A 23,127-nucleotide genomic window follows, 5' to 3' on the forward strand; every position below is an offset into this window, starting at 1 on the left:
GTTGCTTGCAGTTGCTCCTAACACATTGCAGAAGCGATGCTTCACTCTTAGAAGTGCTTTTGAAGTCAGTATCCTGGGAAACCAGATCCCTCTAGGATAGTTCCTCAGGTGAAAAACAAAACTTAAAGAGTTGTGTTATTGCTTCTTGTTATTCTTTTAATTGATGATGATGGGCTTTAAACAGAAGTACTGACCGAGTATTGACTCTGCTCTTAATTATGGGACTCTGGGACAACTACTTGACCTCTCTGCACCTCTATTCTCTAACCAATAAGGTGGAATATACACAAGGTAAATGTGCATATTGAATAACTACATATAAAGTGCCTACCAGTATTTTGGGTAATATTATAAGTAGGGATAAATCAGAGTACCCATAAGCCCATAAGCATAAGTACCCATAAGTACCTAGAAAAAAAAAACTGAGGGAAAGAAATCACGTAAAAATATCTTCCTATTTTTCCCATGGTTATTTATTATTTGAAGCTAGTATCTACTCAGGGTAGATTTCTAAGTAATGAATGGATAAAATTTGCACTTATCAGGGAGCAGATTAAAGGCAATGCCCTTTCTTGTCTGCCTACTTGGAACAGCTGGAAATGCCACTCAAATCACATACCAAATCACCGTATCATTAAGACCTCAAATCCTCTTATGGAAGGTTTGGAGGCAGTTCATCCCAGTAGACACTTACTTGGGGGTAAAATAGTTTACCTTGGCATAAAGTGTACACTGACTCACCAGCAAAGAAACCGTGGCAACCAGGTCTTGAACCATGGTTTCCCAGCAAGCAGGGAGCCACTCCCAGGCGCACCCTCTTGACGTCCACATTCAGTTCTCCTGGTCAAGGTAGGTCATACTTGATTTTTTTGCTCAAACGTTCAGCTCTTAACTACAAGTGGTCAGAGTAATTTATCTGCCAGTGAGTCTGGTTAAAGAGTTACCTGCAGGCAGCGTTGGAACGTGGGGGAGACTAACATAAGGGCTTGGATTTACACGTGGATTCTGTTTCTTAGGTTTTCCTCCTTTGCTCCCTTAAGCACTTGTTACCGCGGTGGTGAGGCTGGGGGTGCGGGGCAGGGGGCGCTGGCCCGACCCCTGGAGCGGCGCAGCCCTGCGGGGTCTCCGAGGCGTGGGAACCTCGGGAGTCGCAGGAACAGACCAGCTCCCTCCCCGCATCGCGTCGAACCAGTCCAGGGCAAGCGCTCAGGGGGGTCTGGGGACCGGTGACCCGGGGGCGCAGAGCCGAGTGGGGGGATGGGAGGCGCTGTGGTCCCGGCCGCCCGCTCCTGTCCCAGCCTAACGAACGCAGCCTCAGAGCCAGGGCGCAGGCCCGAGTTGCCCACTAACCTCTCCGCGCCCCGGCCGAGCCCCGCGGCTCGGCAGCTGATTGGGCGCCGTCCCTTGCCGTCGGCCCGCTCCCGGCGCCGCTGCACGTTTCCATTGGTCCTCAGCCCTGCCGCTCAGATGAAGGCTCGCCTCCCCCAAACAGCCTGCGGGGCCGGCGCGTGCTGGGGGCGGGGCCTGGGGCGGGGCGGGGGCGGGGCCTGGGGCGGGGCGGGGGCGGGGCCTGGGGCGGGGCGGGGGCGGGGCGGGGCCTCGCTGAAGGCTGGCGCCGCGGCGGATCGGGGCTCTGGCTCTGGACTCCCGCGCAGCATCCTCGCTGCGGCCGCTGCGGCTGGCGGCGGCGCTCGGTCAGGTAAAGAGAGCCTCGTCTGTCCTGCTGGCGCCTGCTGCGCCTCTTCTCCCTCCCGACCGCAGGCTGCCTGCTCCGCCTCTCGGGGCCTCAGGGCTCTCGGAAAGAGGCTTCGAACCTGTTTCGCCCCGTTACCTTGCCTTCTTCCCCTTTGGCTTCTGTTCCTCAAGCCCCCCGAACCCAGCGGTTCCGAAGTGCGTTACTGGGGCTTCCCGGGTCGCCCTAACGCTCCTCACTACAGAACTGTCGTTAAGTCGCAGGTCCCCGTGCCCATGACTTGCCAGTGCAGTCTCCTTCCCAGCTTGGCACAGCAAGGGTGGCACGGCGGGTGGAGAAGGGAGGGATGCAGCGCTTCATGTCGAAGCTAGACGTGTCTCGTTCACAGGGGGGATACCTTAGTGTGGCTGTTTTGGGAACGGAGGCTGCTTCATGATGGTGATTGGCAATGACTAGAAGGATCTCTGTTGCTGCTTTGTGCTTATATTTATAGGTGACATTCCCCATCACCGCTTCCTTCTTTCATCAACATCTTCATCACGACCATCACCATCACCATTTCTCTTCCTCCATCAGAGCTCTTCAAGTTCTGCAAAGGCAGACTCTATTCAGGCATGTAAGTGCTAACTCCCCCAAATAACAAGCAGTGCCTTTGCCCCCCACCCCCACCCCCAGTGCCAGACAGAGCCAAGTCCTCATTTAACTCATGGCCAAGTAGCTGGGAGTGGGGTGTGAGTGGGGAGAGTTTCCTTATCCCTCTTTGCAGTTGAGATTGCCACAGAAAACCCCTTACTTTAATCATCCACACTGCTGTTGGCTGACTGGGAGAGTTTGACATTGATGGTCACATACACTCTGATGAGCTGAATGCAGTGTCCAGGACCTGTGATCCAGGACTGTGCAGTATGGGTGCTACAGTGACGGAGTGGGGAATGTCCAGACCAGGTGAATCAGTTTAGCATCCGACTTTCTTCCACAGTGGCTTCCATCGTGTGCCATGCCACGCTGGGGGCATCTAAGTTCCTGGGAGGGAGAAGTATGCTGTACTGTCTATGGCAGGTAGCATTTTATGAGCACTGGATTGGGATTCAGCAGCCATTGCTTAGCCGTTCCTAGGGCTTACTACAAGATCCCTTGAATTTCAGATTCATTAACCCTTTTTCAGGAGGGGAAAACAGTACAACTGAGTGTTGCATACTACATGTCATTGTGGAAGATACTGCTTTAAAAGTGTTTCGAGGTTTCAGGTCTTGGCCAGACCTATAAAACCATTAGTCTCCTTTTTCTCAACTGTGGTTATAGCCCAGTAGTAGGACCAGTGAATTCAGTGCTTTTAGATATACTGCAGGGACTAAGGAGCGGTGGCCTCACTGGAGGGAAACAATGGGTAAAAGTTGGGAGACAGTATATCCTAGTGGTTAAACCCATAAACCTGTCACATGAATTCAAATCCTGGATGAACCACTTACTAGCTGAGTGATTATGGCAAGTCATTTACTCTCTTGAACTTTAGTTTCTTATTTGTAAAATGGGGATAATATTACCTGTCTCATGGGGGGAAGTTGTAAAGATTAAAGAGATAATATAGTTAAATGCTCAGTAGTTCCTGGTACAAGTAAGTGGGGCCCTTGATAACTTGCCAACCAGGATAATAAAGGCTAAATGTGCATTCTGCCCTCCCATTGTCTTTCTCATCCCTCCTAGGTCTTAACACTGAAGCTAATGGGGGATGGGAGTCTTCGGGTTCCTCATAGGACTCCATCTTGGAGGGGGGAATGAATGAAGCCATTCGTGTTTGGAGAGACATTTCTCTCACCTGGTGGCACAAATGCTTAGCAAGCTCTTTTAAGATGCATTAAAAATGCAGCTTCAGAGGTTTCCAAGTCTCTGGGCCTGTGCTGGGCTGCTCCTTTCTCCTTGGCTGTTCAGTGCTCTGACTTGGTAAATTGTGCTTTTTACAGAATCACTAGTGAATGCACTGGCTTCTGCCCAGGAGAAGTAAAACTGCCTTTTTTCAAATATCCCTGAGAATTGAAGAAAATCTAACTTTCCAGCATGGAAGAACTTGTGTTTTACAATATTTTTCTTCTCTAAGAATAATATATTTCTTTTTGCCAGTGTGGAAAACAGCAAGCATTATTTATGTGATTCAATTTTCTCATTTAGAAAGAGAGGTCACCAGTCTTATCAGCTATTTGGGGGTACTTTGAAATTTAGAGGATACTGTCAATTGTATCGGTGAGGACCCTTTTCGTCATAAGGGATGCAAAATGGTCATACGCAAAAATAAGCATTTTTGACTAATATGACCAGGCCACGACCACACTGTAATTCCTTTACGAGGAAGCTGGCCCTGAGATTGAGAAGCTTTTCTGGTTTGCCAGCTTGATCTCAGTCTCTTTGTCTCCATCTCTTTCATTTCTGTCTTTTATAGCTTCTCTTTCTCTTTCTTAGCTGCCTTATTTTCCATCACAGACCTTGTCCTCTCACTGTCTTCTTAGACTCTCGATTCGCATCCATCTAGCTCCGTAAGCCAAGGGAGGCTTCTGTCTCCTGTAGCTCCACAGTGAATCCCAGGGAAAAACTGCGATTGATCAGTACTTGGTCACAGGCTAACCCCTGCCTTGAATCACTGTATAGGCGAAGGGAATGGGTTCTGTGAGTCCTATTATTGTCTGGGTGTGGATCTCATTTCTGGTCTTCTTCTGTCTCTCCACATAAAATTGGTGGAGTCATCCCCAAAGGAAGAGGAAGGGGAGCAGCCTGGAGCTTAATGTGATAATGAGGATTCAGAAATCTTTCTCTCCTACCTTATATATGGTGACTCCAAGTTGAGTTTTAGGTTAAAGCTTTGGGCTCAGAGCATGTGATCCTAGGCATTAGTGTGTTCTAGATGATTTTACCTTTAATGTTTTCTTTAATGAAAACTTCACTTGTGTAATTGTGAAAACTCACCAGAGATAATAATATACAGTGATTCCAGTCTTGGTAAATCATGTTTGGGGGTTACTCATACTCTCTTGCTGGGACTTTGTTTTAACAAGAGCCATTATTTTTAGAGGCACAGAGTCTCTGTGTTAAAAAATCAGCTTTATTCTCAGCAGGTCCCAGCCTGTGTGTTGACAGAGTTACAGCCATTAATCTGATTTGCTTGATCTTGTAGAGATGCTAAACCATGGGAACTATATCCTCATGGAGTAAATATGAACTTGCACCAACAGGCTGCCCTTGTGAGGGAATTTAAACATCCCTGTGTTTAGCATCTGAGCAGAAATGCTGACAAAGCAGTCACCTGTGTGCCCTGTAACATAATAATTACTAAAGTGGGAAGGCTATGAACCTCTGAACCTCTTTACCTTGTCAACATATAAAAGCAAAGCTCTAGAAAATGGACCATTCACTCCCACTTATGTTTTTTGAGTTCTCTGGCTACATAAAACATGCTCCTGAATAATGTGTATTCCTATATTTCTTTAGGCTTTGAGGATATGATCCCATAGTATATGTATGGGGCTGGGGGAGAGGGAGGAGTTGGTCTTCTCTTTGGGCTTACCTCACCTTACCATTACCTTGAAATGACCTCTGTAATTCACCTCTGCAGGAAGTGGGCTACTGGGTAGGTGTTTTTGATCCTGTGTTTTTTTTTTTTTTTTTTTTTTTAAGCCAATTCATCTGTTTCCTTATCTTAAGCAAAACTGATCCATATTGTATCCCATAGCTCATTAGGGCTATACCAATTTCTCCTTTCTGAAGTGTCATAGATCCTTATTAAAGACCAACATTTTTCAAATTAAACACTTTCTTGCGTTGGTCTTCTGAGTCACAGGCTATGGTAGGCAGGACTTTCGTTTTTAACAAGAGAAAACCACAGTGTATTAGCAGGTACATGGGAGTACCCAGATGTGAGTACCTCCAGAGGTGGTGAGAACATGGGCTTAAATAACATATTAGGCCAAAGAAAAGGAGTTTGGGGGAGGCAAGTTATGGGAAGGTGCCCAAGAAAATTATAGCTAAACAAGAATTGCTTAGTAAAGTTTATTATGCAGATTTAAGTCCATGCCTTCTCCATTAATAAGAGTTATTAAGAATTCTTCTCTTCCTGGCATGGGAGAAGGAGACACCTTTTACAAGTGGAAATTTCCCTTATAATGCACATTTTACACAAGGAAAGCTTGTGCACTTTCCTTTTTATAGCTTTTACTGTATCTTCCTGGCTCTCAATAGCCGTTAGCTCATACTAATACATATGCCAAAAAGGCATAGGGGTAACATATTCTGATATCCCTCATTCTGCCCTTTGGAACTTCCTTTTTTCCCAAGAAGTTTCATGTATCAAAAGCCAAGTTCATAGACAACATCACAGATATTCAGGGTAAGAGATCTATAAAGGGGAGAGGATAAGGAGAGAAAGGGAGAGAGGGGAAAGGAACAAGGATGAGAAAGCAGAAAAAGACAAATTTAAATGCATTGCACCATTTCATTAAATCAGTGTCGTGGTCCTGGGAATAGGTCAGTCCGGGTAAACAGTTATTTCAGGAGACAGCAGTATAGGTGGAAATAAGGTGCCTAGCTCAGCCATCTCTATGGCCTCTATATGGTATAAGCAGTCAGGCATTTAGTAGGGGGCATTTCTATGGAGACAAAAACCATTTCTCATGGTTAGAACAAACTGTAAACCCAATTTTTGAACCCAGAGAATAGTTGGCTCTTAAGATTTCTAAATGTTGGGCTTACAGCATCCTTAAATGGCAGGGTTAGGGAGGCAGTGGCAGTCTGATGAATTTTCTGGTTTGCAGTTTTTTTTTTCTTAAGGTTTTATTTATTTATTCATGAGAGACACACAGAGAGGCAGAGACACAGGCAGAGGGAGAAGCAGACTCCATGCAGGGAGCCTGACGTGGGACTCGATCCTGGGACTCCAGGATCACGCCCTGGGCCGAAGACGGTGCTAAACCACTGAGCCACCCAGGGATCCCTCTGGTTTGCAGTTAAATGTTTGCAGTGAACCCTCTGAGTGACCTTATGCAGCATCAAAGGTTGGACAGGCAAGAGTTCTTAATATTCATGTTGGTCATCAGGATCAGAGGGCATTAATGGGCAAGTAGCTTGCAGCCAGAAGGTGGTCTGGGCAGGTAGATAAGGCTAAAGGGTAGGGCGGGAAGCACCAGGATGTTGCTACTGTGAAGGTGGTGGTGTTTCAGTGCATGTCTCTATGAAAGAAGCAATAGGGAACGGGAGATGACCTGAGGACCAATATTTAATAATCCACTCAGCACAGCAGTATGGTTGCTGTTGTTGCCTATATGTCCACTGTCATGCAGGCTTGGAGACTTTCTGCAGTGATTTCCCCTATGAAGCATGGAAGGAAAAATACAGATGTTTCAGAAAGAAGGGGAACCTGTCCACTTATGAAGAGAAGCTCCCTCTGGTGATCTACTCACTGTGGTAATTTTGAGAAACCATAAAGTTTCCCAGACCTTGTCATTTGCATAAATGAAGTTCCAATGAAATTCTCTGGAACCATGGCATCATCTGTGGATGATCACTGTGCAGTGAGTAACTGGAGTAGTATTTTATCTCTTGTATAGATGAGCAATTCAGGGCTCTGAGAGGTTAATATGCCTGCTTAAAGGTATGGCTCTAAATGGAATCTGAGTAGTATTTATTCTACCTGTTGGGCTTGCATTCCACCTTCTGTCTGCCCTAGTAAGCCACAGAGAACATTCCTGGCTTTGAAATTTGTTAAACTTTCAAAGCAGTATAAACCATAAATATAGCACAGTATTCTGGGTATGGATTTAGTGAAAAGCAAGAGTTGCTTTTTTTAGGCATTAACATGATTACTCTTTCCCTTTTTAGATAAAGACAGCCACTTTAGAAAATTTTCTAGGCCTAACTCATATTTGGAAAGCTTTGCAAATAATTTTTTAAAGCCCACAGGTCTGCAGAAAATGGAATTCATCCATGGAATTGGCATCTGTCCTGTCCCCATTTGCCAGTGTCCTCATCTCCTTTTATCTCTGTTTCTACCATGGCTTCCTCTACCCTCTCCCTACGGGAGACCAACTGGCTTCTTTCCCACCCACCTAATCCCTATTGAAATAAATATGAATAGAACCTACCATGTGTAGGGGGTATTGCCCTGGGTTAAAGTCACTTTCTGATTTGTTTTAAGCTGGCCCTGATTTCTTCTAAGCTATGAAAACATAGATCAATTCTAATTTTTGTGATTTTTTGAAGAAATAATCACGAAACTCCCTGATATCCTGGTGTTGTAAGGGAAACTGTGGCAGATTGGAAACTAAACAAAATGCAACAAACCACACTGTTTTCTCAGGCATTACCTTATTTCTTACTCTATAGTTCTTATGCCCAAATTATTCTCTAGGTAGGTGACAAGATATTTTCTTTTAGTTGTACAGTGGAGAAAACTGAGATGGGTAGACAATAAAGTGACTTGCCCAAGGTCACTCACGGTCAGTGGCATAGCCAAGAATAGATCCAGGTCACCCGACTCCCTGGGCTTTGTTTATTACATCATTGAACTTCTCTTCAGGAAGTCACAGTCCTGCCAGCTACCAAAATGAAAGGACAGTCAATTCTCAGCTTTGGGCCTTGGTCTTTTAAAATTTTTATTCCTTTTCCACTTTTAATTAAAACATATTAATAGCTGCCAAACAAGCACACTATTAGCTAGATTCAGAATTTGTTAAGAAGAACAACAAAATTCTGTATCTGTGGTCAGCAGGACTGTATCATACACTTACCTTGCTAAGAGGATAGATCTCATGTGAAGTGTTCTTACTAAAATAAAAAATTTTAAAAAGATAAAACACAATTTTGGTATCATAATCACAAATTGGGCAAAGGACAAAGCAAAAGGGAAAGGTGGCAGGAGGCTCCAAAATGGTTGCAGGGTGATCTTGTGCTCATACTACACCAAACAAGGACGAAATACACAGAAGAAGGGAGAAGAGACATATAGTCTAAGACTACTACACTGTAAGAGAGGTATGGCCTGGACCCAGGGGAATAGCATCAGGAAAACTAAGGTCATAAATAAGAGGAGTAGAAAAAAAAATAAGTCAGTTCTATAAAGGAGGGCTATTAATATTATAAGCAGGATGTGATGTACAAATTCCACTACTTGAAAAGGATGAGGTCAGATTCACAGAAGGAGAGGAAGCAGAAATCCTTTGTTCTTATTTTGCTCCCATCTTTCCCTGCAACTGTGGCAGGTGAGAATCTCCATCTATGAACATAGGTATATAGAAAGTATCTCATCTCAACTTTTTTTCTGATCATATTCTTTCTAGTTTCAAGCCTCTTCCTTCTGGAAAGGTAGAAGACTTTCCCTCAGCCCTTCTTGGGCTCATACCTTTCCCCAGAGGTGTATCAAGCTCCAGGGGGCTGGCACCTTGCATCAGTGCTGGCAGAGGGGACCCTCTGGTCATTGAAGTGTCTGATTGCACAGGTTATACTCTAGTGCCATGTTGCTGCTTCTGTAACTTGCTCAGCTGCGGGTGTCCAGGTCATGGATGCCTAGATGTCCCACACACAGCTTGGGGTGTATGTGAGGTCTCCCTGGGGACAACCCAGGAAGCAAGGTCTGCTCCTCCCTCTTCCTAGGTTTATAAGCCTCCCTCCTTCCTTTTCCAATGGCCAGAGGGAGATAATGCTCTAGGTTGCTACAAGGTTCTTCATGTCCATACATTTCATTCCTTCTTATTACTTCCTTCCAGAAATTCCCTGCGACCTTCTAAGTGTTTGGGATTTCGGAAAACAAAATCCAGAAATACTCTCAGGCTATTTCTCTTTTTCAAACCCTTGCCTTTCACCTCTCCTGATGCAATAAACACCAATTCTGATATCTGCCTTATGGGGGAGTCAAGCAAAAGGGAAAAACACAAGGAGAAATAAAAAAGAAACAGATTAATGATCTTTGAACATTCCTTTCTTAGAAATACAATGATTTTGGATCTATCTGATTCATGACTATTTTCCTTTCTCTGAAAATGACCCCATATCTAAGTTTGGGCTCCATATGCATTAGACCATGTTCCTGGTCATGGTTCCTGAAACCAGGGATAGAAATCGGACCCAAGCTGGGCCCGTTGGATTCCCTTCCCCAAGAATGAGAGTTTAGGACTGAAGGATGGTAGTGACTAAGAATCAGTGGAGTTAGGTCACAGTTAGAGAAGTACTCCAGGGGGATGGCCTTGGTGGTCTGTCCCAGTAGCCATTGAAAGGCTCTTGGATTTCCTACCCTTATTCTGATTTCTTGAAATCAGTAATCCATGAATTTCATGAAATTGGATATGCCTCTATTTTCCTTAAGGGAGCCCAAATCAGTTTCAGGTGCTTGCAACCAAAAGTAATTCAAGAATGGTCTTCAAGACTGCAAAGGCAGTTTTGGTGAAGAGGAAACAAACTCAAGATAGGGCAAGAGATAGTAAGATAGAATCTAGTTCTTTAAGAGGTGTTCATCTAAGGATTTAAAGTGACCATTGCAAGAATTGTATTTACAATCCTAGAACAACTTTTGGCATTTTTTTTGGAGAGACTTTTGTTTAACTGTGGGCACTGCTTTTTAGTAAGGTGTTGACACACTCATGAACAGTCAGATGAGGTGCAGGGTTTTTGAGAATGGAAGTGCTTCCATCTGAGGGCTTCTGAAGAGATGGGGGAAGGAGGTGCTTAGGATGAGAAGCTCAGGTCTTGAAAAGGCTGTTGGACAGGAGGGAATTTGGGGTTTACAAGCTCTGCATGTAAGGACAAGCACCAGTGGGAAGGCATCAATGAAAATGGGTTTTAGCTGAGATTAAGGGAATTTTTAAATTTTTATTTTTTTACACTTAGAGTTGTCTGAAAGCCATGAAGTTTCCTTGTGGTCTGGAGAACAACTTGCCATTTAAGAGTTCCAGTTGAGACTGGATGGCCATTCACAAAGGTTATAGTGAAAGAGACAATCCAGAATCGGGATGGAATTGATAATTTCAAAGTTTTTTTTTTTAAATCTATTTCTTTAAATCTAAGATTCCATCATTTTCCCTATGAATTTTGTCAACTCCAAGGCTAGAAAAATTCCAACCCACATCTTGACAGAATGCAATAGGAGTTAAAGCATTTCACAAATATTGTTTTATAACATTTCCCTTCCTTTATGTGAAAAAAAAACAAAAACAAAAACCAACAATCCCCAAACCATAGGCTATAACTTATCATTGGGAGAAGACATTTTCACAAAGAGAAACAAAAATTTATTTTCTATTCTCTAAATTGTTATTCACAGTGATTAAACGTTTCACATCCAGGTGGTTCACTGAATTGAAAAGAAACCGTCTGTAATATTAGTGGAAGCATGCAAAACCCAGGAAATGCCAAATCCTATTAGCCCTAAATTTCGAGGCTACATGAAAGTAAATAGATTTCTTGAGCTATTTTATGGAGGAAATCAGAATCCCGCTCTTTCCCCAAACTTTTATAAATGAAAATGATGTGACCATGGCACCTCCTGTGAGACCTAAACAGGTAGCTCAGATGTTTTATCCACCACTCCCCAAGACATCTCACAGCAGCTAGTCCCTTTTTTATAACTATATAACCATAGTAGAGGGTAAGAACTGGATTAAGCAAGTTTGTCATTTATCACAGCAAGCAGATGTTGACATTCAATGATCATGTCTTAAACATGTGCTGGCATTAGTTTAAACTAAATGGAAAGCCATTTAGTTTGAAATCCCGGTCTTTTTTTTTTTTTAAGATTTTATTTATTTATTCATGGGAGACACACAGAGAGAGGCAGAGACACAGGCAGAGGGAGAGGCAGGTTCACTGGGGGGAGCCCGATGTGGGACTCATCCCAGGACCCCGGGGTCATGCCCTGAGCCTAAGGCAGACGCTCAACCACTGAGCCCCGCAGGTGTCCCTGAAATCCCGGTCTTAAAGAATCCATCAGACCATAGTTCAACATGAAGATTTTCATAGTCTCTTTCATAATCTCTCATTCTTGTTGTAAAAACCGTAAATAATGCAAACAAACATTTAACCATTCATTAGTTCTCTGTTTGTTATTACCTTAATAAAAAGCATTCAAAAGAATCCAGTCTTTTCTGCTTTGCAAATTAGGTTCTCAAGTCCTTGTAAGGATACCATGAGCAACGTTAAGTAAAAAACATATTTTCTATCTATTTTAGAGTCTGACTTAAAAGGAAAGAAACATAATTATAAATGTAGAATCTGAGGTAAAGCCATTTTAAAAATCATTTTTGGAAATGTGAAAAATATGTAAAGGTACAAAGAATGAAATAATAATGATCCATATTCCCACTCATATTTTGTATTCTATATTCCCTCTACTTTTGGGAAAAACACTTAAAAAAATCACATATGAAAAAAAAAATCACATATGTTGGGGCGCCTAGGTGGCTCAGTTGGTTAAGTGTCTGTGTTTGGCTCAGGTCATGGTCTTAGGATCCAGCCCTGCAATGGGCTCCCTCTCCCTTTGTGTTTTCTCTCTCTCAAGTAAATAAATTAGCTTTTTTTAAAAAATCACAAAGATGGGAATTAAAAAAAAAATCATCTCGAAAACTACAGTTCCCACTATTAACCTTAGATAACATCATTTCAGACATCTGTCTACACCTATGTATCTGTCTATCTGGATGGGTAGAAATATTTTTATAAAAATAAATAGAGATGCTATTTATAAATAAATTTAAAATAATTAAATTTAAATAAAAACAAATTAAATTTTTTTAAGCAATTAAAAAACTGAATTGAAACTAAAGAATAGTCAAATGTCAAATAAATGTACCTCATTTCAAGATATGTTATTTCTTTTAAAATGTCTCTTTATGGCTAAAGTATCATGACAAGTATTAAGAAGCTGTAGTCACTCATTAATTATATTGCTGTTTTTATGAACTTTCTTCTTCAGAAAGTATCAGTTGACTTCTTTTTTTTTCAAAGATTAACAGTTTTGAAACTTTCTCCCTGTTTTTTCTTCCCACCTCCTGAATATTATTAGATGTTTTATTATTTTTACATTGTTCAGGTTATAGTATCCCTTTTTGCTATGTGTATTTATTTTGAGAGTCCTTTAGTGGTAGCTGCATGCTTGGATGAACTGAATGCATACAGCTCTGGGCGTGATATATTTGTGCTTTACTTTCAGTTATTTTGATAAATGATAACCCACTAACTTGACACAATTGTTCATGATCTCCAATATTTAGGATCTAAAACTGTGTAAACCACTATTATTCATCACTAAAAAATTGTTGGGTGCCTATTTGGCTCTGGATATTGCTGAGCTCTAAAAACTGAGTGTCACATCACCTGTAATCCCTGCCCTCAGGAAGTGAGGGCAACCCAAATACATTAAATTCCTAGTGTGCTAGCTCCATGAGAACTGTTTTATTATTTCCTTCTCCCCTGTGTCCATCATAAGTCTGGGTATTTCACAGGCCCTCAATCAGCACTTTAATTAAGGGGTCTTTATGAGCCAGATACTGTGGTAAGTGCATTAAAAGTCATATCTAATTTTTTCTTGACAACAAACCTATTAGGTAGGCATTCCTTGTCTCTGTTTTACAGTTGAGGAAACTGAGTCTCAGCAAATAATATTCCAGTTAATGCAACAGGATTTCACGGTAAAGTTCATTCTTTATTTGTGACACGTGGCCTGTGTCATAAATTTATGTTGGAAGCAACGGAGGAAAGAGGCACATGAACTACAGCTTATAGGACACAAGCGATAATACAGTGGTGTATGTACAATCTAGAGGCTGAAGGGCTGGTTGGGGTGGCATCTCCACTCTAGGGTCTTTTTGCTGACATTGAACGAGCTCCTTCTCTGAGCTCAGTTCCTATCTATGAAATGGGACTAACGGAGGATTAAGTGAAGTAACTCGGGTAACATGGACAGCGTGATGCCTGCCACAAGTGTTCAAGGAAGAATAGACATTACTTATTTTTGCAAGGTGCTCTGAAGGCTCAAAGGAAAGAATCATCATGTCCCCTGGATTTTTAGGGGAGGAGACACTTGTGCTTGGACTCTGCTAGAAGCCCAGGAATTCACCAGGTGAGGGGTAGATGGAGTCTTGGCAGAAAGAGAAACATGAATCATAGGACTGACAATCTCTCTGAGACACACCGTATTTGCATTACCCTAATTCACTCCCAGACCTTCCTTCCCTTGCTCGCAAGTCTCTGGAGTGTTCAAACAGGAGTACCTGTGTTTCCAAAGGCCGACTTGTAAATAGACCATCATATCTTACTAGACCATCTTCCCACTGAGAAGGTGAATTAGTCAGTGTCTGTATGGCTCCAAGGAAACGTAAGGTGACAGGGCAGCTTTAGGACTATTGGTCCAGGAGGCCAGGGCCGTCCCAGGCCAGCTGAAGAGCACCTGATGGTCCTGAGAGGGAGCCTGCAGTCTGTCTGATGCTCTAGAACAGTGTTCTTCAACTTTTTTCCCCCTCTCTCCTTTAGACTTCTCCCTAATTGCCTCCCCATCATGACATGTTAGTATGACAGATAAACTGTGGATCTAGTATGTTCCCTATGTTTATCCCTACTTCTCTCTCTCTCTCTCTCTCTCTCTCACACACACACACACACACACACACACACAGATTTTTCACCCTCTCCTAAGAACCACCTCAAATGAAGCAGGCTTCAGAGGGTCTTCTCAGGTGAGCTGCTGTTCTGAAGCTGACCTGGTGGCTTGAAGGCTCTGGCTGTTGTGCTATGAACAGCTACTTCCACAATGACTCCTTCCTACTGCATTCACCTCCCATCTGGGCCTGCTCTCTCTCTGCTTCCATGCCTGCCCTCTCATTGTCTAGTTTCCATACAGCAGCCTCAGTGACCTTTGTAGGGAGTTTTTGTTTTTTGTTTTAAGGATTTTTTTTATTCATTCATGAGAGACACACACCCAGAGGCAGAGACACAGGCAGAGAGAGAAGCAGGCTCCATGCAGGGAGCCCGATGTGGGACTCGATCCCAGGACCCTGGGATCAGGCCCTGAGCCAAAGGCAGATGCACAACCACTGAGTCCCCCAGGTGCCCTCTGAGTGACCGTTGAAAGATCATGTCTCTGCCCAGCCTGAAACCTCCAAAGAGCTTCCCCTTGGACTTAGAATAAAATTTGGATTCTGTATCATGGCCCCAAAACCTATGTGATGTGGCTCCTGTCCACTGCTCCTGCCTCCTCCAGGACCAGCCTATGTTTAGAGAGGGGTCTCCTGGGAACACGCAAAGCCAGTGGGTAGAAAGGCACAGGTGTTTGTGTGAATAGCTCCTGGGGTGTGCTTTCCTGCTGGGAGGACAGGGTGGGCACTGGCCACAGTGGCCACCGCCCTGGGAAGGCTCAGAAGAGGGCAGTCAGGAACGACTCCTCTGAAGAAATGATGGTGAACCACGCGAAGAAGGGTGGGAGTCACCTCTGTGCAGAGGGGACAGTGTGTGTGGAGCCTCTGTGGTGGCGGGGGCAGCCTGCACGTGAGCTGCGGACACATGTAATTGTGGCAACAGTATGAAAGGAGGCTGGAGGACGAGGTGGAGGCTCAGGTCCACAGGGCCTTTCAGGACAGGTTAGGGGCTAAAATCTGTTTTAAGAGCGTGAGAACCATGGGATGGTTTGGACTGTGTGACTGGCTGTGGAGGGGGTCAGGTCAGATTCTCGTTTTGAAAAGATCACTCTGGGTGCGGTGTGAACAGCAGGTGAGGGAACACAGAGCAGTTCAGAGGGCACTGATGTGGTAGGGTGGCTAACCAGTACTGGTTTGGGGCAGCACTAGAAGGCTGCTTCCTGGCAACCCCTCAGTTGTGGGCAAGCTGACACAGCTGGTCATCCTGTACCCTGCAGTCATTCAGGTGACATGTTACAGCTGTCTTAGGTGCAGGGTCTTCTCGTCCCTCAACTCACGTCAGAAGCAAGAGGATCAGCATCATGACTATCTTTTACTGAAAGCCTCTTAGAATCGGCGTGTCCAAATATACAGACAACACAGAAACACACACGCACACACATGCACACACTTTAATGTGCAGTTGCTTCGGGTAAGCCTGGATTATTTTTTCTACACAGGCCTGGTGGCATCATGTTTTTGACATCTCAGAGCCCGGAGCCTGCCCAAGTGAAGGTTGATGTAGGTAAGAAGGTGGACTCAGTCATTGCCGTGCTGTGTACTTGTGCTCACTGCCAAGTCCCACCCTGGACCTGGGGTCCTTTGCAGTCTCTTCACCCCCACTATCCTGGTCCCAGCCTTGGTCTCCCTTCCATGCTTTTAGCTGCCTTCCAGTCTTACGAAGCTTGGTTTTTTATTTTAAGTTTGTATTTATTTATTCATGAGAGACATGGAGAGAGAGGCAGAGACAAAGGCAGGGGGAGAAGCAGATTCCCTGCAAGGAGCCCGATGCGGGACTCGATCCTGGGACTCTGGGATATATATATAGTGGCATGTAACAAGTTCGGGGAAGGGCTAGAGAGTGACATTTTGAACATGGGCAGTCTTTCAGATTGAGTCACCAAGGAAGACTTTTTATGAGGCTGATCATTTGATCAGACACCTGAAGCTAGCCAGAGACTAAGTCATCAAAATTCTGCTGTGTTCAAAGCTTTGGAAAACAAAAACATATATATTTATTTGGTTGATGGTGAAATCTTGGAATCACATCTTTCATTTTCCTCTTGGGGATTGTTCAAAGTTTCAGAGGTCCATTTTCCCCCTTGTTTAGTATCTTGAATTATTTAAAAACATCTCTTTTCTTCACCTTTCATGTTCCCTACTATCACTTTCATCTGATCTGTAATGGAAATTTTGGTATTTGTCTAGCCATTTACTCCCTAATCTGACTTTTTGTATTTTTCAAATTTTTCTCTTCTTGATACATATTTTAATGAGAGAAAGCCAGTTATTTTTTCTGATAATGACTTTTTGTCTACTTTAATTGTGTGTTTACTAGAAGGTAAACTCAAACCATCATTAAACATTAATGCTGACTACAAGTAATAATGCCTTTGAATTTTTAGGCAGAGACACAGGTCGGGTTTATATCTTCAGATAATGGTACTTCAGTGCACGATTTGCTGAATATCTTCCATCTTGGAGACATGTACTATAGGGAATACAAAGATGATGATTATGATAGTTCCTCCCCCTAGGGAGCTTTTTATCAAGTCAGAAAAATATATCACACAAGGTTAATTGGCGGTAGGAGACAAGGTGTCCTAAGATTCTTTTCCTGGACAATATGGATCTGAAACACGGAATACTAATTACCGATAGAGCCCCTGTGTATATATGTACTATGTATAGGTCTATCAGGTATCATTATTGCCTATATGTGAGGCATGAGAAGTTGAGGCACATAGAGAATACACAGCCATCTCACGTTACTGTGCTACGTGGAGGAGCTGGGATTAGAACCTAGGCAGTGTAGTTCCTAAAGCTTTGCTAAGAGGTAGGAGGGAGGGACCCTCCGGCCCTCAAGACTATAAGGCATGGAGCCCAGGCACATCTGAAAACTGAGATTATAGGCCCCAATTAGGATGGAGTCAAATATTCTGACAGACAAGGCTAAATAGATTTGAGACTAGAGAAGGACATGGAGACATCATAGACTGGTCTAGACTGATAAGAGTCTGCGAAGGGCCTTGAGTTGAAGATTTTTGCCTTGAGCATGTGCTAGGGGGAAGTGATTAAAGTACCAAAGCTGGGTTCCAAATAAAGGATTTGGATCAAAGGGAGAAAAGGCTTTAGATAAATCCAGGGTGGAGAGATCACTGTCCCCTGGGTCTCATGTAAGCTAATAATGAATTTTCTTTTATAATAGAGGTGGAAATAATAAACCCTATTAATGCATTTCTTTTTCACTCATACTAATTTTACATTCAGTGTTACTTGTTTTCAACACTTCACTTGCTTTCCTTCTACTTCTTGTATGACTGATGAAAGTTTGGTTTTGTCTCCCTACTTCTGAGTTTCTTATGCCATTTTCTTTGCCTGCTTCCACCCCTCTCTGCCCCATGATGTCCTTTGGCTTCAGGAGTTTGGGTTCTGATCCCACATGTGTGTGCCCTGAATTCAGTGTCAACCTAGAAAAGGAATCTGGAGAGTGGGCTCCATTTCTCTGCAGGAGGGATTGTGGAATTGCATGTAAATAGGGAGAATCAAAAATTATCTCATGGTTGAGGACACTGAGGTACAGAGGGAGTGAGTGGCTTGAGAATGATTACTATTAGTGATTGGTGGAGTTGGACTGGAGTCCAAGCCTTCTCACTCTGAATTCATTGTGTTTCCCTCGGTCTGCGCTGCCTGGGGGGGGAAACCATCTCATGGGAATACTGCTCAGACCCGGACCAGTGGCACCAAAGGGTGAGTGCTCCATATTCTTTGACCTAAGGAAGAGGGATTAGTAAATAAGTAAGCCCATCTTCTGAATGAGACTCAGTATTCTTGGACAGTCCTGTAGGGGATTTTCAGAGTCAGGATTCTGGAGACAGACCATCTGGGTTCAAATCCCAGCTTGGTTGCTTAGTAGTTGTGAGACCCCAGGCAAGTTACTTACCCTCTCTGTACCTCAGTTTCCTTATGGTAGAATGGGGATACTTGTAGTACCTACCTCATAGATTTTTGTGTGTGTGTATGTGCATATGAAAATGAATATGTTGAAACAGGTAAAGCCCTAGGGAGAGTACCCAGTATATGGTGAGTAATCATAAACAATAGTAATTACCTGAAATATTTAATGACATAGACTACTTAGAAACACTCTTGGTTCTCGTAAGTCATGTGTTAGCTACAGACAGAAGCATTAGGATTTTGTCAGTGCTAGGAAGACCTCTGACCCTACCGATACTTCTCCTATTTAAGTGAAGTTTGAATACCCTAAATTGTCTCCATAACTTATCATTTCCTTCAGCAGAGTAACTGTGAAAGTGAAAATACTCCTGGGATGGCTAACATATGTAGCCAGAAGCTAAATGACTTATATCCAGTCATATTTTGAAAGTGAATTTTTTGAAGGACAGGAAAGAGAATGCATTACAAGAGGAAGGGAAGCACAAAGAAGCCTATTGGAGATGCCAAAGACAAATGATCCACCTAGAGTAATGCAGACAAAAATGTCTGACAGACGGTTGGGTTTTTAAATGGAATGGTTTGGGGGATCCCTGGGTGGCTCAGTGGTTTAGTGCCTGCCTTTGGCCCAGGACACGATCCTGGAGTCCCGGGATCGAGTCCCACACTGGGCTCCTGCATGGAGCCTGCTACTCCCTCTGCTTGTGTCTCTGCCTTTCTCTCTTTCTCTCTCTCTCTATCATGAATAAATAAATAATCTTTTTAAAAAAATAAATGGAATGGTTTTTTAAAAAGATTTATTTTTTTTATGTAGAGAGGCAAAGAGAGAGTGAGTGAGCAGCAGTGGCAGAGGGAGAGGGAGAAAGAATCTTAAGCAGGCTCCATACCCACTGTGGAGGCTGACAAGGGGCTCAGTCTCACAACCATGAGATCATAACCTGAGCTGAAGCCAAGAGTTGGATGCTTAATTGACTGAGCCACCTAGGAACGGTTTTTAAATGAAAAATGTGCCATATGCTTTGGTAGTACTCCAACCAGGTATTTCTCTCAAACTTCCCTCAGCAAAATCTTCTGTGTCTTGCATGCTGATCTTCTACAATCTTCAGATCTGTTTAGATAAGATTATGTGTGTGAGATTCCTTCAGAAAGCATAAGGCATTGTGCAGTTTCATGGCATTGTAGCCTCAGCTCAATTCTGACACAAAGTAAATATTCCAACCAAGACTGAACCTCTCATTTGAGGGGGATGGTATATGGATGAGACTTTCTTGATGCTTTTGACATCCATGAGAGGGCACTGCCAAGTGTTTGTGGGGGTAAAGATGGGGTAGGAATTTTTTTTAAAAGATTTTATTTGTTTATTCATGAGAAACTCACAGAGAGAGAGAGAGAGAGAGAGAGAGATAAGCAGAGAGAGAAGCAGGCTCCATGCAGGAAGCCTGATGTGGGACTTGATCCCAGGACTCTGGGATCATGCCCTGAGCCAAAGGTAGATGCTCAACCACTGAGTCACCCAGGCATCTCTAAGATAGGTATTTTCAGGGTTTCTCTGCTTTGATGTGTACTAAACCTGTACATCACTGGGGCCATAACTAGCTTTTGTTTTTGGGTCCCCTGACCAGCAAATATATAGCCAGCACTGTGTGAAGTAGTCCAAGCTTGGCTCTTGAGGACTCAGTTCTTCGTTTCAAAACAAAAGGAAGCAGAAGGTATATGGAAAAATAGGGGCTTCCTGCCTTCCTGAATTTCTTATAAAAGAGAAGTAATGGCAGGAAAAAAATAGATGGTAAGACATTAGGAGACAGAGGGTGTTTTCTTCCAGAATGTCATTTCCCCTCCCTAGAACTTCTGCAGGAATTACCAATGATTGAGACCATAAGTCTTTAAGAATAGTTCCGTTCTCTGAAAGGAATCTAGTTTTATTAAATAAAATAAATAAATAAAAATAATAAAAAGAAAAGAGGAAAGAAAGAGGAGGTAGGAAATAAAATAGTAAAGAAAAGGTATGGTGAGAATAAAATAAATAAATAATAAAATTTATTTTATTAAATAAAATAAATATTTATTTATAAATAAAATAAAATTTTATTAAATAAAATTTTTATTAAATAAAAATAAATATTAAATAAAATTTTATTAAATAAATAAAATAATAAAATTTATTTTATTTATAAAATAATAAATAAATAATAAATTAATAAATAAATATTTTATTAAATAAAAATAAATAAATAAAATTAATAATAATTAAAACAAACATGGTAAAACTAATTCTCTCCATCTGAAAGTTCTCCTCGGTGTCACAGGCTCCCCATTTAGACCCATGGGTCAGCATCCAGCTTTTGAAACAAATCATGATGCAATTGAATCATGACCCTTTGCTTTTGGAAACCCCAAAGTATGTAATGTGGAATACTTCTGATGCCCAACTAGTCTATAAGCCCAAATATGGGAAAGGCAATCCTACTTTCAGTCCTGTCATTGGTAACATTGACACAGCATGGAAATTGGGAAAGTAAAAAACTATATGATATGTGCTCATTTGATCTTGTGCTCCCAAGAATCTAGTGGCTACTGTTGGCCTAGCTACACCTGACTGATCTTTTAACTATCAGTAGACCAAATTCTGGGTGTTGTGGGATTAAATGGTCTAAGTAACCAAATCAAAATCATGTTAATGATTGTTGGAATCTACTGGGTTTTTAAATGAAAGTTTAATGATGTGAGATATTATGCAGAAGAGCTTAAAAGAGCAAAGAATCTTTGCTTTTCCAAGAAGAGCATATACCATAATATATACAAAAAAAAAATAATAATACCACCTCAAGATGGAAGTGGTCCCCAAGGCCAATCCATTCAAATCCCTAACCAGGTCAAGGAACCTGGTAATGGATTGGAATCTGAGAGTGGGCAGGTTTTAAGGAGGGCTGATAAGTCTGTGGAACTGGATGGATAATGGTTTGATTTTCTCAAAAATCTATCGAATAATTGTCAACATGCATTTAAAAATGTCCAACTATAGCCAGCCTTCCAAAGAAATCCATTCTGTTTGGAGGAGTTTGATTTTTCCTTCTTTGGGATGAGAGACATATTTATCACTGAGTTTCTTTCTTGTCCTTTTCTGTGTCACTTGCTTCTTCACCTTGCATAAACTTAAGAATTCAGCAATCACTTGTTTATTTGTTCCAGTGAGGCCATATTGACAAGAATACCTTACTGTGGTGAATCTTAAGTTTTTTTCATTTTCACATGGGACTTCATCCACTTCTGAAGGCTGCCACTCCAGTTATGTCCTGGAGTGTGGCATCTGCTCAGCAATCCAACCAGTCATACCATCCTCCAGCCTCATCCTCACTGCACCTTTCCTGCTTCTGCTGCTGGTGCCCTCCATTAAAATGACACCCTGCTGGGCACAGCAGGCTTCTGTCATAGGCCTTTTTGATTTTTTAGAGCACTAAAGGAGATGGTGCCTGGGGAAGAATGGCCTCTTTTCCAGTCTTGGCCATGCTTTTTCAAATCCAGGCCCTGAAGCAAGAGTTGCTCGGTTTCATAATCTTGTAAAGTCTTATGAACACAAAGAAATCTATCTTTTTTGCTCTCTCTGGGTCAGATATTATCCCTTTTGCTCCATTGTCTCCATCTCTCTCTCTTCCTGTCCCCTACCCCAGCTTCTGCTCCTCTCTAGATTTTCCTAGCTAAATATGTATCCTTCCTTTTTAGTATTTCTCTAACCCTCCAAATGACTCCCTGTATATCTACCCCTATAAGAAGCTCTTTGCCCATCAGTTTCATAAAGAGGGGACTGGCTTTCCTGGCTGGAATCAGGTGGATCACTCTGCTGTATGACAGCTTAAGATTAACGTTACTTCAGCTGCTTTATCATTTTTCTGTGTGTTATATGATTTTGCTCTATTATTAGAAATATCTCTGCTAAGCTCATCCTCATACCTCCTGAATTATTTCTTAATAATTAGAATTATTGTGATTCTAATCTAATGTGATTGTTGTATAAACACATTTCTGATTCCATTTGTGAAAGTATTCATTATATATACCTTTTTCATACATTTTAGGATTGAAGAATAACTAGCTGTGGTTATGGCTAGATTACTAATATTTTAGTTCTGGCAAAGCAATTGAGACTGAAGAGAAGGAATGGGGAAATGTTGTATCCTGTCTCCCAACATCAAGATTTAAGAAAACCCCATGGATCATTTTTCCTTCTTGAATAATTAAATTCCAAGAGCCAATGGTTAAATTTACATGCCTTGAAATTATTTTTATTATAAAATGTTGTTATTTACTGAAATATTTAATATTTCAAAACATTCTCTTTACAAGAATGATTTGTATGCTGTAGATTTTTTTGGCTCAACTAGGCTCCAAACACAACCAAACCATATTTCTTCTGATGATGTCAGGCCCTTTAAGAAGGATTTTCTTGGGGGATCACATGGGCAGCTTAGTCAGTTAAGAGTCCAACTCTTGATTTCAGCTCAGGTCATGACATCAGGGTTGTGAGGTCGAACCCTGCATTGGGCTGTGTGCTGGGTATAGAGCCTGCTTGAGATTCTCTCTTGCTCTCCCTCTGCCCCTCCCTCCATCTCTCTCTCTTAAAAGAAGAAGAAAGAAGAAGAGAGGAAGGGGAAGGAGAATTGTGTTGTGTGTGCTGATCTCTTAATCACTCAGTTTCCTCCCAACTGGAAATTTGATATATCATGTACTACAAGTTCACCTTAGGGAACAATGTTACTTAATCTGATGACAAGTGTACTTGATAGTGTGTTCCCTAGTGGCCTCATCTGAGTCACAGATTTAGTTTGCTATTTGTGAGACAGAAATTTG

General features: G+C 42.4%; 1 protein-coding gene across 39 annotated transcripts in view; it reads left to right on the forward strand.

The window, feature by feature from the left end:
* The first annotated feature begins 1,596 nt into the window (after positions 1-1,596).
* FMN1 (formin 1) overlaps positions 1,597-23,127 on the forward strand; it is a 433,671-nt gene continuing 412,140 nt past the window's right edge. For 36 of the 39 annotated variants that reach the window (XM_038579933.1, XM_038579920.1, XM_038579926.1 and 33 more), the window contains exons 1-2: positions 1,597-1,699; positions 2,187-2,309. The gene's annotated coding sequence lies outside the window, so the exon portion shown is untranslated. The other 3 variants (XM_038579922.1, XM_038579921.1, XM_038579923.1) reach the window with 3 other exon arrangements.

This window comes from Canis lupus, chromosome 30 (assembly GCF_011100685.1).
Source record: "Canis lupus familiaris isolate Mischka breed German Shepherd chromosome 30, alternate assembly UU_Cfam_GSD_1.0, whole genome shotgun sequence".
NCBI lineage: Eukaryota > Metazoa > Chordata > Mammalia > Carnivora > Canidae > Canis > Canis lupus.